General features: G+C 46.9%; 1 protein-coding gene across 6 annotated transcripts in view; it reads left to right on the plus strand.

The window, feature by feature from the left end:
- Window positions 1-8,965: 8,965 nt before the first annotated feature.
- The window catches only part of PDLIM5 (PDZ and LIM domain 5), a 266,096-nt gene continuing 257,899 nt past the window's right edge, over window positions 8,966-17,162 (plus strand). For all 6 annotated transcript variants that reach the window (XM_077476564.1, XM_077476565.1, XM_077476571.1 and 3 more), the window contains exon 1: window positions 8,966-9,118. The gene's annotated coding sequence lies outside the window, so the exon portion shown is untranslated. The remainder of the gene's footprint in view (window positions 9,119-17,162) is intronic.

The raw sequence follows: 17,162 nt of genomic DNA on the forward strand, positions 1-17,162 counted from the left end.
ATGAAGGTGACTCAAGTACAGTTCTTAGGTGGAGGTAGGCTTCCCTGAAAAAGTGAGTTTTCAAGGACCGCCTAAAGATGGACAGGTTAGGAGCTGCCTGGACATAGTGGGGCAGGGAGTTCAAGAGGATAGGAGAGGCTCTGGAGAAGTATCGGAAGTGAGCATGGGTGGAGGTAACAAGGGACCTGGAGAGCAGGAGGTCTTGGGGGGGAGCGGAAAGGGCGATTTAGGCAATATCTGCCGATGAGCTTGGTGATGTATCTGGGGGTGATGTTTTGGGTGGCCTTGTATGTTGTGGTTAGTATTTTGAATTTTTTATGGCTTACTAGGTGTAGTGGTACCCCGTGTGACCCACCTGTCACCCTGACCTGCCCAACATTCACTTCCAGACACTCCAAGACAATGAACAGGCCCAACAGTTTTGTTTTTTGTATTTTATTGAGGGATTAGAACTTGGATGGGGTTAAGGAATTCATGGGATGCTCAGGAAAAATATTCTTTCATGGTTTGCAGACTTTCTGCAGACTATCTCTCCTTCTACATGGTTAGTCCTGACACTGGTTTCAGCCAGACCTTAGCAATGCCTTATTACAGGCAGGGACCGAGGGCCCCTATGATGTAGCAAAGAAAGTTCTGGTAATAGCTGCACTCTTTGGTCGACTACTGCTCCCAGTCAGTCCTCTCCAGACCCTGACAGTCCTCCTGGCTGAAGTTGTTTGTCCCCACTGCCCATGACACCACAGTCTCTCCCACTGGTTCTACATACATCTCAGACTGCACACTCCCAGTCCGCTCCGGAACACCTCCCAGCTCTACCGACTGTGCCTGCCACTCACCGACACCTGGTGGATCCCTCTTGGAGACTTGTCCGGCAGTATTCCCCGCTGTCCTTTCCTGCTCCTGTTCAGGACATCCCTTGGCTTGCATGGGTTTCCTGTACTGCACCAAGCCCCTGGCCCAAGGTCACCTCCCCCCCCCCCCCCAGACTGGGGAGCTTCCTCAAAGGCTTCTCCTGCAGTCATGCGTGTGAGTGTCTCTGTCACTGCAGCCTTGGAAAAACATAAAAAAAATAAAGGGGGTTTTCACACATTGGTCACCAGTAAAACCAGGTGGCTGAGACACAGTTTTACTATCCCCTGGCTTCCCACTGAGATGCTAATAAAGAGAGCCTGACAGAGCTGTTTACATGCTGCTGCTCGGGCAAAGTTACTCAGGCCCGGACTTTCAAATCCTCCGATTAAGAGCAATGGGACAGCAAAGCTAACTGCTACCGCTCAGGTGGCGGTTGTGGTGTGGTCCAGCTATGTAAAATAGACATTCGGCAATTAGAAAAAAATACAAAAAAAAAAAACTAAAAAAACAAAACAAAAAACAGGTGATAGGAGACAGCTGCAGTGCCACCTGAACACCTGCCACTATACCACCCTCTGATACCCCACAGATTGCTTTTCAGATGGCGGTAAACTTTCCACCAGTGTGAAAAAGTCCAAAAGGTGAACTAACTCACTACACCACCCCCCCCCCCCCCCACCTCCTTTCATCGCTGCACTTATTACCTTCCTTGATTATCTTGTGCTGACCACGCAGCCTATGTAGCGGTCCAGGGATCTAAAAAATGGAAAATTGTATCAAATACCATAATTTTCCTTTCCTGGTGCCAATCCATGGCAGCATACATTTGATAGTATGCTGCCATGTTGGTGCCAGTAAAACTGAAAAAATTGTATCAAATACTTATTGTAATTTATCTTTCTTGGTGCCAATCTTTGGCAGCATAGCGATGGTAGAATGCTGCCATGTTGGCGCCAGCAAAACTGAAAATTGTATCAAATACTTACCATAATTTTCCTTTCCTGGTGCCAATCCATGGCAGCATACATGTGGTAGTAGGGTAATTGGAATAGCCATTTTATCCACTATTTTATTTTTCAATCTGGCTTCAGCAGTCAAAAGGTTACTGAAACCCATGAGTTTTGGGGTTTCCCTTACACTACCATGTTGGTGTCAGGAAAATTGTATCAAATACTTACTATAATGTTCCTTTCTTGATGACAATCCATCTCAGCATACATGTAGTAGAATGCTGCCATGTTGGTGCCAAGAAAACTGAAAATTTTATTAAATACTTACCATAATTTTCCTTTCATGGTACCAATCCATGGCAGCATATATGTGGTAATATGCTACCATGTTGGCACCAGGAAAATGGAAAATTGTATCAAATACTTACTATAATTTTCCTTTCATGGTGCCAATCCATGGCAGTATATATGTGGTAATATGCTACCATGTTGGTGCCAGGAAAATGGAAAATTGTATCAAATACTTACTATAATTTTCATTTCCTGGCAACAATCCATAGTAGAATACATGTGGTGGTATGCTGCCACCAGGAAAATGGAAAATTGTATCTAATACTTACCATGATCTTCCTTTACTGGCGCCAATTCATGGCATCATACTACCACATGTATGCTGCCATGTTGCACCAAGAAAATCATCTCTGAACACAATGATTCTGAGCCATCCTGGAAGAAAGAAAGGTGCAGAAGAGCATGTCTATCAAACGCCCAGGTGTGTTATGCCCCGTACACACGAGCGGACTTTTCGACATCCAAACTCCGACGGACTGAGTCCGGCGGACTATCCGATCGTGTGTGGGCTGCAACGGACTTTAGCGAAGCTAAAGTCTGACGGACTTTAGAAATGAAGCATGCTTTAAATTTTCCCGACGGAACTCCGCCGGACCCGGTCCCCTTTGAAAAATCCGCTCGTGTGTGTGCTACTCCGACGGACTAAAACCGACGCTAGGGCAGCTATTGGCTACTGTCTAGGAACTTCCTACGTCGAATCCAGTCGTACGCCATCACGTTCGACTCCGTCGGAGTTTGGTGTGATGGTGTGTGGTCAAGTCCGTTCGGTCGAAAAGTCCGCCAGAACTCCGTCGGAACTCCGTCGGAACTCCGGCGGAACTCCTTTGGAGGTCTGTCAGACTTAATCCCTCTCGTGTGTACGGGGCATTACAGCTTTTGCGGGAAGTGAAAGCTAATCATCCATGAAGGTAAGTACAACAAGTACAAGGGGTGTGGGGAGGGTGTGGTGAGTTCCTCTTTTCATGTAGTACAAAGCAGACCTAACCCTTTAATGATGACCAATTTAGCCTTTCCCATTTTCCTCACAGCATGCCGTGCATCTTTTCCATCCCAAAGTATCCCTCTTCCTCAAATGACATAGTTGGGAGGTCTGTCTGTGAGGTGTATCGCACACATATAGAGCAGTGTGAGGTGTATCGCACACATATAGAGCATTGTGAGGTGTATCGCACACATGTAGATTGGTGTGAGGTGTATCGCACACATATGGAGCAGTGTGAGGTGTATCGCACACACATGGAGCGGTGTGAGGTGTATCGCACACATGTGGAGCGGTGTGAGTTGTATCGCACACATGTGGAGCGGTGTGAGGTGTATCGCACACATGTGGAGCGGTGTGAGGTGTATCGCACACATGTGGAGCGGTGTGAGGTGTAGCACACACATGTGGAGTGGTGTGAGGTGTATCTCACACATGTGAAGCGGTGTAGGATGTATCGCACACATGTGGAGCGGTGTGAGGTGTATCGAACACATGTGGAGAGGTGTGAGGTGTATTGCACACATGTGGAGCGGTGTGAGGTGTATCGAACACATGCGGAGAGGTGTGAGGTGTATTGCACACATATGGAGCGTGTGAGGTGTATCGCACACGTATAGAGCAGCGTGAGGTGTATCGCACACATGTAGATCGGTATAAGGTGTATCACACACATATAGAGCGGTGTGAGGTGTATCACACACATGTGGAGCGGTGTGAGGTGTATCCCACACATGTGGAGCGGTGTGAGGTGTATCGCACACATGTGGAGCGGTGTGAGGTGTATCGCACACATGTGGAGTGGTGTAGGATGTATCGCACACATGTGGAGCGGTGTGAGGTGTATCGCACACATGTGGAGCGGTGTGAGGTGTATCGCACACATGTGGAGCGGTGTAAGGTGTATCGCACACATGTGGAGCGGTGTGAGGTGTATCGCACACATGTGGAGAGGTGTGAGGTGTATAGCACACATATGGAGCGTGTGAGGTGTATCGCACACGTGTAGAGCAGCGTGAGGTGTATCGCACACATGTAGATCGGTATGAGGTGTATCACACACATATAGAGCGGTGTGAGGTGTATCGCACACATGTGGAGCGGTGTGAGGTGTATCGCACACATGTGGAGCGGTGTGAGGTGTATCGCACACATGTGGAGCGGTGTGAGGTGTATCGCACACATGTGGAGCGGTGTGAGGTGTATCGCACACATGTGGAGCGGTGTAAGGTGTATCACACACATGTGGAGCGGTGTGAGGTGTATCGCACACATGTGGAGCGGTGTGAGGTGTAGCACACACATGTGGAGTGGTGTGAGGTGTATCTCACACATGTGAAGCGGTGTAGGATGTATCGCACACATGTGGAGCGGTGTGAGGTGTATCGAACACATGTGGAGAGGTGTGAGGTGTATTGCACACATGTGGAGCGGTGTGAGGTGTATCGAACACATGTGGAGAGGTGTGAGGTGTATTGCACACATATGGAGCGTGTGAGGTGTATCGCACACGTATAGAGCAGCGTGAGGTGTATCGCACACATGTAGATCGGTATAAGGTGTATCACACACATATAGAGCGGTGTGAGGTGTATCACACACATGTGGAGCGGTGTGAGGTGTATCGCACACATGTGGAGCGGTGTGAGGTGTATCGCACACATGTGGAGCGGTGTGAGGTGTATCGCACACATGTGGAGTGGTGTAGGATGTATCGCACACATGTGGAGCGGTGTGAGGTGTATCGCACACATGTGGAGCGGTGTGAGGTGTATCGCACACATGTGGAGCGGTGTAAGGTGTATCGCACACATGTGGAGCGGTGTGAGGTGTATCGCACACATGTGGAGAGGTGTGAGGTGTATAGCACACATATGGAGCGTGTGAGGTGTATCGCACACGTGTAGAGCAGCGTGAGGTGTATCGCACACATGTAGATCGGTATGAGGTGTATCGCACACATATAGAGCGGTGTGAGGTGTATCGCACACATGTGGAGCGGTGTGAGGTGTATCGCACACATGTGGAGCGGTGTGAGGTGTATCGCACACATGTGGAGCGGTGTGAGGTGTATCACACACATGTGGAGCGGTGTGAGGTGTATCGCACACATGTGGAGAGGTGTGAGGTGTATAGCACACATATGGAGCGTGAGGTGTATTGCACACATGTGGAGCGGTGTGAGGTGTATCGCACACATGTGGAGCGGTGTGAGGTGTAGCACACACATGTGGAGTGGTGTGAGGTGTATCTCACGCATGTGAAGCGGTGTAGGATGTATCACACACATGTGGAGCGGTGTGAGGTGTATCGAACACATGTGGAGAGGTGTGAGGTGTATTGCACACATGTGGAGCGGTGTGAGGTGTATCGAACACATGTGGAGAGGTGTGAGGTGTATAGCACACATATGGAGCTTGTGAGGTGTATCGCACACGTATAGAGCAGCGTGAGATGTATCGCACACATGTAGATCGGTATGAGGTGTATCACACACATATAGAGCGGTGTGAGGTGTATCACACACATGTGGATCGGTGTGAGGTGTATCGCACACATGTGGAGTGGTGTAGGATGTATCGCACACATGTGGAGCGGTGTGAGGTGTATCGCACACATGTGGAGCGGTGTGAGGTGTATCGCACACATGTGGAGCGGTGTGAGGTGTATCGCACACATGTGGAGCGGTGTGAGGTGTATCGCACACATGTGGAGAGGTGTGAGGTGTATAGCACACATATGGAGCGTGTGAGGTGTATCGCACACGTGTAGAGCAGCGTGAGGTGTATCGCACACATGTAGATCGGTATGAGGTGTATCACACACATATAGAGCGGTGTGAGGTGTATCGCACACATGTGGAGCGGTGTGAGGTGTATCGCACACATGTGGAGCGGTGTGAGGTGTATCGCACACATGTGGAGCGGTGTGAGGTGTATCGCACACATGTGGAGTGGTGTAGGATGTATTGCACACATGTGGAGCGGTGTGAGGTGTATCGCACACATGTGGAGTGGTGTGAGGTGTATCGCACACATGTGGAGCGGTGTGAGGTGTATCACACACATGTGGAGCGGTGTGAGGTGTATCGCACACATGTGGAGAGGTGTGAGGTGTATCGCACACATGTGGAGAGGTGTGAGGTGTATAGCACACATATGGAGCGTGAGGTTTATTGCACACATGTGGAGCGGTGTGAGGTGTATCGCACACATGTGGAGCGGTGTGAGGTGTAGCACACACATGTGGAGTGGTGTGAGGTGTATCTCACACATGTGAAGCGGTGTAGGATGTATCACACACATGTGGAGCGGTGTGAGGTGTATCGAACACATGTGGAGAGGTGTGAGGTGTATTGCACACATGTGGAGCGGTGTGAGGTGTATCGAACACATGTGGAGAGGTGTGAGGTGTATAGCACACATATGGAGCTTGTGAGGTGTATCGCACACGTATAGAGCAGCGTGAGATGTATCGCACACATGTAGATCGGTATGAGGTGTATCACACACATATAGAGCGGTGTGAGGTGTATCACACACATGTGGATCGGTGTGAGGTGTATCGCACACATGTGGAGTGGTGTAGGATGTATCGCACACATGTGGAGCGGTGTGAGGTGTATCGCACACATGTGGAGCGGTGTGAGGTGTATCGCACACATGTGGAGCGGTGTGAGGTGTATCGCACACATGTGGAGCGGTGTGAGGTGTATCGCACACATGTGGAGAGGTGTGAGGTGTATAGCACACATATGGAGCGTGTGAGGTGTATCGCACACGTGTAGAGCAGCGTGAGGTGTATCGCACACATGTAGATCGGTATGAGGTGTATCACACACATATAGAGCGGTGTGAGGTGTATCGCACACATGTGGAGCGGTGTGAGGTGTATCGCACACATGTGGAGCGGTGTGAGGTGTATCGCACACATGTGGAGCGGTGTGAGGTGTATCGCACACATGTGGAGTGGTGTAGGATGTATTGCACACATGTGGAGCGGTGTGAGGTGTATCGCACACATGTGGAGTGGTGTGAGGTGTATCGCACACATGTGGAGCGGTGTGAGGTGTATCACACACATGTGGAGCGGTGTGAGGTGTATCGCACACATGTGGAGAGGTGTGAGGTGTATCGCACACATGTGGAGAGGTGTGAGGTGTATAGCACACATATGGAGCGTGAGGTTTATTGCACACATGTGGAGCGGTGTGAGGTGTATCGCACACATGTGGAGCGGTGTGAGGTGTAGCACACACATGTGGAGTGGTGTGAGGTGTATCTCACACATGTGGAGCGGTGTGAGGTGTATCGCACACATGTGGAGTGGTGTAGGATGTATTGCACACATGTGGAGCGGTGTGAGGTGTATCGCACACATGTGGAGTGGTGTGAGGTGTATCGCACACATGTGGAGCGGTGTGAGGTGTATCACACACATGTGGAGCGGTGTGAGGTGTATCGCACACATGTGGAGAGGTGTGAGGTGTATCGCACACATGTGGAGAGGTGTGAGGTGTATAGCACACATATGGAGCGTGAGGTTTATTGCACACATGTGGAGCGGTGTGAGGTGTATCGCACACATGTGGAGCGGTGTGAGGTGTAGCACACACATGTGGAGTGGTGTGAGGTGTATCTCACACATGTGAAGCGGTGTAGGATGTATCACACACATGTGGAGCGGTGTGAGGTGTATCGAACACATGTGGAGAGGTGTGAGGTGTATTGCACACATGTGGAGCGGTGTGAGGTGTATCGAACACATGTGGAGAGGTGTGAGGTGTATAGCACACATATGGAGCTTGTGAGGTGTATCGCACACGTATAGAGCAGCGTGAGATGTATCGCACACATGTAGATCGGTATGAGGTGTATCACACACAGATAGAGCGGTGTGAGGTGTATCACACACATGTGGAGCGGTGTGAGGTGTATCGCACACATGTGGAGCGGTGTGAGGTGTATCGCACACATGTGGAGCGGTGTGAGGTGTATCACACACATGTGGAGCGGTGTGAGGTGTATCGCACACATGTGGAGAGGTGTGAGGTGTATAGCACACATATGGAGCGTGAGGTGTATTGCACACATGTGGAGCGGTGTAGGATGTATCACACACATGTGGAGCGGTGTGAGGTGTATCGAACACGTGGAGAGGTGTGAGGTGTATAGCACACATATGGAGCGTATGAGGTGTATTGCACACATGTGGAGCAGTGTGAGGTGTATCGCACACATGTGGCGTGGTGTGAAGTGTATCGCACACATGTGGAGCGGTGTGAGGTGTATCGCACACATGTGGAGAGTGGTGTGAGGTGTATCGCACACATGTGGAGCGGTGTGAGGTGTATCGCACACATGTGGAGCGGTGTGAGGTGTATCGCACACATGTGGAGAGTGGTGTGAGGTGTATCGCACACATGTGGAGCGGTGTGAGGTGTATCGCACAGATGTGGAGAGTGGTGTGAGGTGTATCGCACACATGTGGAGAGTGGTGTGAGGTGTATCACACACACGTGGAGCGGTGTGAGGTGTATCGCACACATATGCAGTGTGAGGTGTATCACACACATATACAGTATAGAGCAAATCTGTGTTCATGTGTATGATAAGAGCAGTGCTCCTCTCTGCTTCTCCTCACGCAGAATACAAAGTGACAGGGACCATGTGAGCCGACTTTTAGTACATAGGAAAAGATTAGTGTTTGTTAGATTTCAGTGAGGAGGACACAGGCGCTGCACCTAGCTGGGCGAGGCGTCGTCTGCCCAGGTTCCCTGCACCCTCCCTTGTCAGCAGTACTTTGCCCGCCGCCCTCTTTTCTCTGGGAGGGGTCAGCGGACTGTCCCTGTGAGGTAGACAGAGGAAGAGAACACCCAAGAGAGAGAGAGCAGCTCTCATATAAAACCCGCAGGCGGAAGTTCTACACGAGACAGAAAGGCAGAACATTGCAGAGCTGAGTGGCCGGCATACAAGTCCTCTGAGAGGTGGGTGCTCCATACTATTACTATAGGAAGAAAACTTTGTGTACATTACAAGTGCACAGCTCCACTTTGTAATGAGTGTGCAATGCATGTATTCTGGACACCCTTGTTGTGCAGGGTGGGGGGTGAATGATTGATTAGCCGTGGGGAATTGTGGGAAGAGGGCAGAGGTCTGCACCCTGCCTGCCCAGACAAGACTGGGAAATGACAGTGATGCTCCCCCCTCCTCCCTGCCTTATCACTGACACTAATGGGGAGCAACCATTGTCATTATCAGCCTGCTGAGCCCAGTGCTGACTGGAAATGCTCACACTGTGCTTCATATCTACTTTGTATGTTAATAGCTGGGGGTTATAATGGGGGGTTTAAAGCTGCTGTGAGGAAAAACTTAACAGTGCTTATTAGTCTAAAGCCTAGTACACGCTATTAGAAAATCGGAAATATCCGTATTTGGAACAATTGTTCGACTTTTAAACTGATTCACACCAGGACACAGTGCGGAAACCTGCGTTCCGTGTACATTTCCCACACCGTGTTCAAAACGCACTTGCGATCTGTGCCAATATTAAGGACACCCCAAATGCAGATTGCACGGTACAAGTTCATGCGATCTGGTTGCAGTGAGTTTCCAAAAGTAACATATTTGCTACTTTTGGTGCGATTTCAGCACTGCATGTGAATTGCACGGGAACGCACAGTGTATTCGGGGGCCATTCCTGATGAGAACCGATGTTCTATCAAAACGCCCTCTGCTGAAAAAATGCCTCCAATGGATCTGCGCATGCGCAGCACATAACGTCACTCCAGTTGATATGTTGATCAGCTGGAATGGAGTCAACACGGCGCATGCGCAGAACGGCGGAGGCGGTATCTGACGACGTGCTAAGCGCTGAGAGAGAATGAAATTGGCAGTTTCTGCCTCACTGTTGCGGGCCGGGTTTTGGCTGTATTGAACGGCGCGGTTTGAGTGTGTTAAACGGCGGGTTTTGTCTCTAATGGCCCGTACACACGATTCAAATATCGTACGATTTTTTTTTTCGTTTAATAGTCGCAAGTATGAATTGAATAGGTTATTAAAGTTACAAATTCTCGTACGACAGGGGGAAAAAAAAATCTGAAGCGATGTCATGTGTTGTAATGTATTTGTATTGTATTTTCGGATGACAACTGTATTAATGAAAATTGTACGATCTGGTATCGTACAAGAAAAAAATCTTGTGCTTGTCCGAATAATATCGGATGAGTTGCCGCGATCGGCTCTGTACTAATGATCCAATTATCGTACGATCACGTCGAAATCTGTATTTTTCGTCTGATTTTTGGATCATGTGTATGGGCCATTAGGGTGTGTTAAAACCCGCCCTTCAACACCCCAACAACCCAGCCCGCAATAGTGAGGCAGAATCTGCCAATTCCATTCTCCCTTGGCGCTTAGCAGATCGTGGGATACTCCCTACAATGATCTGCGCATGTGCCCTGTTGATGTCACGCCAGCTGATCAACATAACCGCTGGAATGACGTTGCGTACTGAGCATGCGCAGATCCATCGAGGGCATTTCTCGATAGAACACTGGTTCTTTCTGTTCGTGAGTATGAAGTTCGAGAGCCAATATGAAACTTTCTGAAAAGACGTGGGAAAAAAAATTTTTTTGCTTGTTGTAAATGTTTTTTAATTTTTTTTTATATTAGCACAGTGTTCGTCCTATAAAAATCAAATGAACAAGTCTGTACAGGATCAGAAATAAAGTTTGTCTATGGAGTTGACTTAGATTGTAGCTACATATGTGGGAAGTTGTCATTTGAGAATTCGCACGCTATTATAGGCATACTCGTCATCAACATGGGATGAGGACACGGGGAAAAAATGATTTTTCCCCTTCGTTTGATTTAAAAATAGCATATACTAGGCTTAAGGCTGCATCCACACGTTTTTGATTGCGGGAAAAATCGTGGCAAATCTGCCCGTGATCAAAAATGCAGCCTTAAGCCTAGTAGGTGCCATTTTAAAATAGCACAAACTAACCCAGGTGTGAATGACCAAACACACAAAACACATTTCATATGCCATTAATTTGCATGGCACCTAAAAATGCAGTGCGGTTCTGCCGCAAGTATCGTGCTACAATTGGAGGAAGCACGGCGCTTAAAAGGAGCTCCTGGACTGTCTTTTTTTTAAATTTTTTTTGGGCAACAAGCTTCGTGTGATGCGGTTTACCGCGATTGAAGCGCAATTTAACACGACAGAACGGTAACACATTTTTAGGTTCCATTCAAATTAATAGCATCTAAAATGTGCATTGTGTGATTTGTCATTTACGCCTGAGCCTTATCGCAGGCAGAATCATGGCAAATCTGCCCGCGATACAAAACGCCCAGGTGTGAATGCAACCTGAAAGAAGTGCACGATTTAGAAAAATGAAATACTCGCCTAGATTGCTGCAGCATCAGTCCAATGCTAAATCTGCCCTTCCGGCAGCTCTACACGAGAACTGACAAAGACTGCTGATTGCACAGTTCTCTGGGCGTAGAGAAATGCCAGGCTGTGGAGGGGGTGGATCCTGACGTTGTTGTCCAGGTCCCTGCAGAGATTGGAACAGCTCTGTGATGTCAGCTGATGGCAAGCTTTAGCCCGCTGTCAGCTGAATCTGGGTAATGGGAGTGCAGAACAAACTGATATGGATCTTGAGCGGTAACGCACACCAAAATTAAAAAATAAATACAAAAAAACAGCTTGGGGGTCCCCTCCCAAGACCATACCAGGTCTGGTATGGATTTTGAGGGTAAAACCCATGGGCAAAAAAAGTTTGGGGGGGGGGGGGCCCAAAAATCCATACCAGACCCTTATCCAAGCATGCAGCCTGGCAGGTCAGGAAATTGGGGGGGGGGGGGGGAGACGAGCCAGCACCCCCCCTTTCCTGAAACCTACCAGGCCTCATGCCCTCAACATGGGTGGGTGGGTACTTTGGGACAAGGTGGCTCAGGAAAGGTGGGGGAGATCCTGTTACACCCCCCCCCCCCCATGTGAATGAGTATGTAGTGTTACAAAAATCAAGACCTGATGTTTTTCTTTTTTTTGAGAAGTCCTTTATTAAAAAATTAAGGGTGTCCCTCGTCTTAGCTCCAACATCAATCACAATGTCTTCTTTGTCTTCTTCCCCTGCTGCTGACCCGCTGGGGAAAAAAAAGGCTCCTCCAAAGCTGACTCCCGCTGTTCTGTGCGCTCCGGTGTCTGACAGTTCTTGTATAACTATGGGGCGTGGCCATGTGGTTATGTCACCCTCATGCCCGGTTTTGTGATGTCACAAGGAGGCATGGTCTCAGGGTGATATCACTTGGCCACATGGCAACAGCGGGAGCCAGCGTTTGGAGGTGGAGCTTTTTATTTTTTCGGTGGACTTTTTATAAACTGTCTCTTGTTTTTTGTAACCCTGCACTGCATACCCCATACTCATTCACATGAGGGGGGGGGGGGTGGAATCTGGGGGCCCCATATTTTAAGCCCCTTGCTTACAGACCCCAACAACCACCGGCCACAGTTCTGGGGGAAGAGCCCCCTCCCCGAAGCACCTACCCCCCCCCCCCCCCCATTTTGAGGGCATCTGGCCTGTTATGATTCGCTTTATCATTCTCCCCCTTCCTTTCCTGACCTGCTGGGCTGGTATGGCTTTTGGGTGGGTCTGGTATAGTCTTGGAGGGTACCCCACGCAGTATTTTTATTTTGGCGTGGGGTTCCCTATCAAGATCCATACCAGACTGAAAGGGCCCAGTGTGGATTGGGGGGGCGCCACACTTTTATTATTATTTTTTTTTTTTTAGGGGATTTTACATTGCTAACACTGCATACACTTGATCTCGGAGCACAAGTTGCATGCCACAAATCGGATCCATTAAGATAGTGGTGTAGTGGATAGCACTTTCACCTAGCAGTAAGAAGGGTCCCTGGTTCGAATCCAAAACCACGACACTACCTGCCTGGAGTTTGCATGTTCTCCCTGTGCCCGCGTGGGTTTCCTCTGGGTACTCCGGTTTCCTCCCACACTCCAAAGACATGCTGGTAGGTTAATTGCCTCCTGTCTAAATTGTCCCTAGTATGAATGTGAGTTAGGGACCTTAGATTGTAAGCTCCTTGAGGGTAGGGACTGATGTGAATGTACAATGTCTATGTAAAGCACTGCGTAAATTGCTGGCGCTATATAAGTAACTGAAATAAATAAATAAATAATCTGACTTGGATGCGACTTCAAATCAAAGTGCTGAAATTGCGCCCAAGTCAGACCAAAGTAGTGGAGGAACATCAGAAGTCCATGACATCTGGATTTTAGCACACTTATTTGATTTACAGTAGTAATTTGGTGACAAGGAAATTATCCCGAAGTATGAGAAATGTCAAAATGCAGATCAGAATTTGTGCATAGCATTTGGTTAGAATGGCATCTGAGGCTTGCAGTACTAGAACATAGTAGCTGCCCTTTACCTTCATTGGGATGATTTATGTTTATGTGGCTGCATCTTTCTGGAGATGAAAGCAGCCATTGTTGGGGTGGTGTAATGGGATCTCTGTGAAATACATGAAAGTATCAGACATGCATGTAGAAATTTTTCCATTTTCAACCTGTGGGCTAAATGAGAGAAATTTACTAGAGGGGTCTCTCCTGCTGGCTATTTTATTCTGATAGTCAGCACCCACTGCTTTCAGAATACTCAAACGGTGAGTGCATTTGAATGGATGACAATTTTCCACCTAGATCCTTCAACAAAAGTTGATTAAAAAATTGACTTTTGTTAAGCTAGGTGGTGTATGAATCTGCCAATATTGAAGCGATTATATGGCAGGCTTCACTTTAAAACATTTAGAGTACCATGAGTAAAAAGCTTGATGCTGGGTTAAAGCGTTTTGTTAACCCCCCCCCCCCCCCCAAAAAAAAAAAAAAAAAACGAACAAAAAAAACTGATTCTGTTCCCCCCCTTTTTTTTTTTTTTTTTTTTTTTTTTTTTAAAGCATGTTACACAGCACAGTGCTTGTGCTGTGTAATTTGGCACCCTGTAATACCTGGCTGACTCTGCCTAGCTATACTGTCCCTTCTGCAAACAGACCACAGTAATCATACCTGCTGAGCCCCTGACACTGGTCTGTTTGCGCGGCTCCGTCATCCACAGCATGCTCGTCTGTGTCTCCTCTGTCCTTCTTCCCCCCGCCCCTCTTTAAATATTTATTGGTTCAGTAGAAACGGGCTGACATTAGGCCTGTGTGTACGGCAGCTGGTTTGACAGGAACCAGCTGAGCATTCAGGTTCTGTCAAAAGGGGTATGACCGAAAAAGGTCTGCTGATCGGCATTGGATCAGCGTTCTCAGCCAATGACTGAGAGCGCTGACCGGTGTGTTCTGGTGGGGACAGGGGGCAGTCCCCCTGTCGGAACACAATAGCTGTTGTGTTGTGTTTTTGTTTTCTTTGTAGTTGAATAATTTGTGTCAAATTTAACAAAAATGTCTCTTTTGAAAATGATTTTTGTACCGTATTTTAATTTAATAATAAAAAAAAGTATTAAAAAGGAAAAAAAATCAAACGCAGTAGCTCAGCGAGGGAGAACGCTGCACTAACTCTTCAGGTTTTTTTTTTTTCTCCCATATGACATCTTGTCCTAGACTAGGAAGCAACTGAAAACAAAAGTTTAAAACAAGTAAATATAACATACTTTCCTAACTATTTTCTAATGCTAGCAGCATGAGGATTGTGCTTTAAATGAGAGATTACAGATTATTATTATTATTATTAGTGAGGGGTTAGCACTAGTGTCAATTTTTTTTTTTTTTTTTTTTTTTTCTGGTGTCTGTGTCAATTTCTAGAATTTCCTGGTCACCAGTGTCACTGGGAATAAAAGTGAGGATAACTCCAAAAGATTTAAGTTGCCAACAGAACAGAAATCGAGAGGAAACCTTCCAATTGTTCCCATGACAACTGTCTAAGAGAGGATTTCCCTCACATTCAAAAATTATTCTCACTTCCTGTTGAGTCTACGGTACAGGAAATGAAGGGAAATCTCTTTAGAATTTCTGATAGTATTTCTATCTATAGCAATCTCTCTCAGATGGCTTTAGATGGTATATTGATATTTGAATGTCTAATCTCTGAAAATGAATACGTACATAGTAATTTACTGGCTGTCTTACTTATTAGCCTGTTCCAAAACAATCAGAGCTTTTCCAATGACTTCCTGTCAGACTGGCCACATTATTTTTCTTTAATTGTGCTAGCAGTGCTGAGCTGGAACTTTGGCTTCAGAAAGGAAGTTCCACACATAATGTTACAGGCAGCTTTGTGATATCTAGCAGAAGGGAAATGTGCGTGCTTTTTAATTGGCAGCAAAATCAGTGGGCGATGGAAAAGGAGTCAAAAGGGCAACAGACGTGACAGATGAAAATGTCTTCCTTTTTGAAAACATTTGAGAAATGAATATTGGAATAAGGCATGTTACAGAGACAATTCATAACAGGTGTGGCCTGTTGGTCTTTTCTTACACAAAAAAGAATACTTCTATTTTTCTCTAGCCATTCTAATTGTAATATGATGTTTATGGTATGGCAAGGAAAGGATCGGCAGACTGTTCATAAAACGTTCCAAGTGTCTGCCTTTGAAACTCGTTTGTGCAACTTTTTTTTTTTTTTTTTTTTTTTTTTTTTTTCACTTGGTAGTAGCACTTTCTCCTATTTTATAGCTTAACAGCCCATATAATGTTGAGCACAGACAGAGAAGTGAAGGGCAGATAGTGGGTGTGTGCAGTTTCATAATCCTTTGGCATAGAATGACTAGGAATTCAGCTGAACAATGTTAACCCTGTACTTCCAAAGGTATGTGATGGTGTTTTGCATTCATTTGTTTTAGTTAGGAAGTTTATTCTGGGCCTACAATACAAGATCACTTGCCAAATCCAGAGAAAAATCTCCTTTTTTTTTTTTTTTTTTTTTTTATATTGATGGTATTTGATATTGGTTTCATTTGAATAACTTACTGAAACAGTTAGAAATTATGGCAAGAAGCTCTCGCTGTTGAAAAGGAATACAACATATCAGAAGAGACTTCAGGAACTTCAAATGTACAGTCTGGAGGAAAGAACGGAAAGGGCAAGATGTAACTGAATCCTTTAAATATATCAAAGAGGGTGAATAAGGTTCAGGAGCGCAGTGTGTGTGTGTGTGTGTGTGTGTATGTATGTATGTATGTATGTGGAGGGAAGCTTCAGAATGGCAAAGATGTTTTTAATACAAATTATGTGAGCAGACTGCAGTTCCTCTTTTTATTACAAATTACAGTAACAAACATGTTATACTTCCCTGCTCTGTGCAGTCGTTTTGCACAGGGCAGCCTGGATCATATATATAATTACACTGTGATTCTGTACTTGCCAAATATGCTGCAGAAATCTCCCTCCACTGAGTCTGGCTGCAACCATTTTAATTGTGGGCCCATGAAGATGCTTCCTGTAAACTTCCTGGATTTAGACACACCTCCAGCCCTGCAGCTCTCATTGAGCCTCTTATGACTCACTCCCCCACCCTTCCTGGCAAGCTCGCACAAGAGTGAGAGAACTGTGCATGATGTCATAAGCCTAGGCTAATGACCTGACAATCAGGAAGTGGGCTATATATGGTATTTACTGGCAGAAAAAAAATGTTTTTTCTGTCCAAAGTTAAAACAAGGGCAGAAGATTTAATAGATGGGAAGATGAGAAAATGAACCTGTGGCAACCCTACTGAAGGTCCGTTTTAAGGCTGGGTTCACACTGCTGCGGGTGGGAGATCCGGATGTGATTCGCACTGCAGTGCAAATCACATCCGATCTCTGTAGCGATGCGAGTTCAGCCATACAGATAGTATGGCTGAATTCGCATCGCACCCGCCGCAAACTCGCACGGGACCCTTTTTTTGGTCCGCAGCAGAATCGGATCGCATGGGTGTTCACACCATGCGATCCGATTCCTGTCCGAGTTTGCAGATCGCACTGCGATATGCGGACGGATCTGGGGGTGTCATTAACATTTCATTGACAC

Source organism: Lithobates pipiens, unplaced genomic scaffold (genome assembly GCF_037356315.1).
Source record: "Lithobates pipiens isolate NorthernLeopardFrog02 unplaced genomic scaffold, aLitPip1_a1.2 Scaffold_13, whole genome shotgun sequence".
Lineage (NCBI taxonomy): Eukaryota > Metazoa > Chordata > Amphibia > Anura > Ranidae > Lithobates > Lithobates pipiens.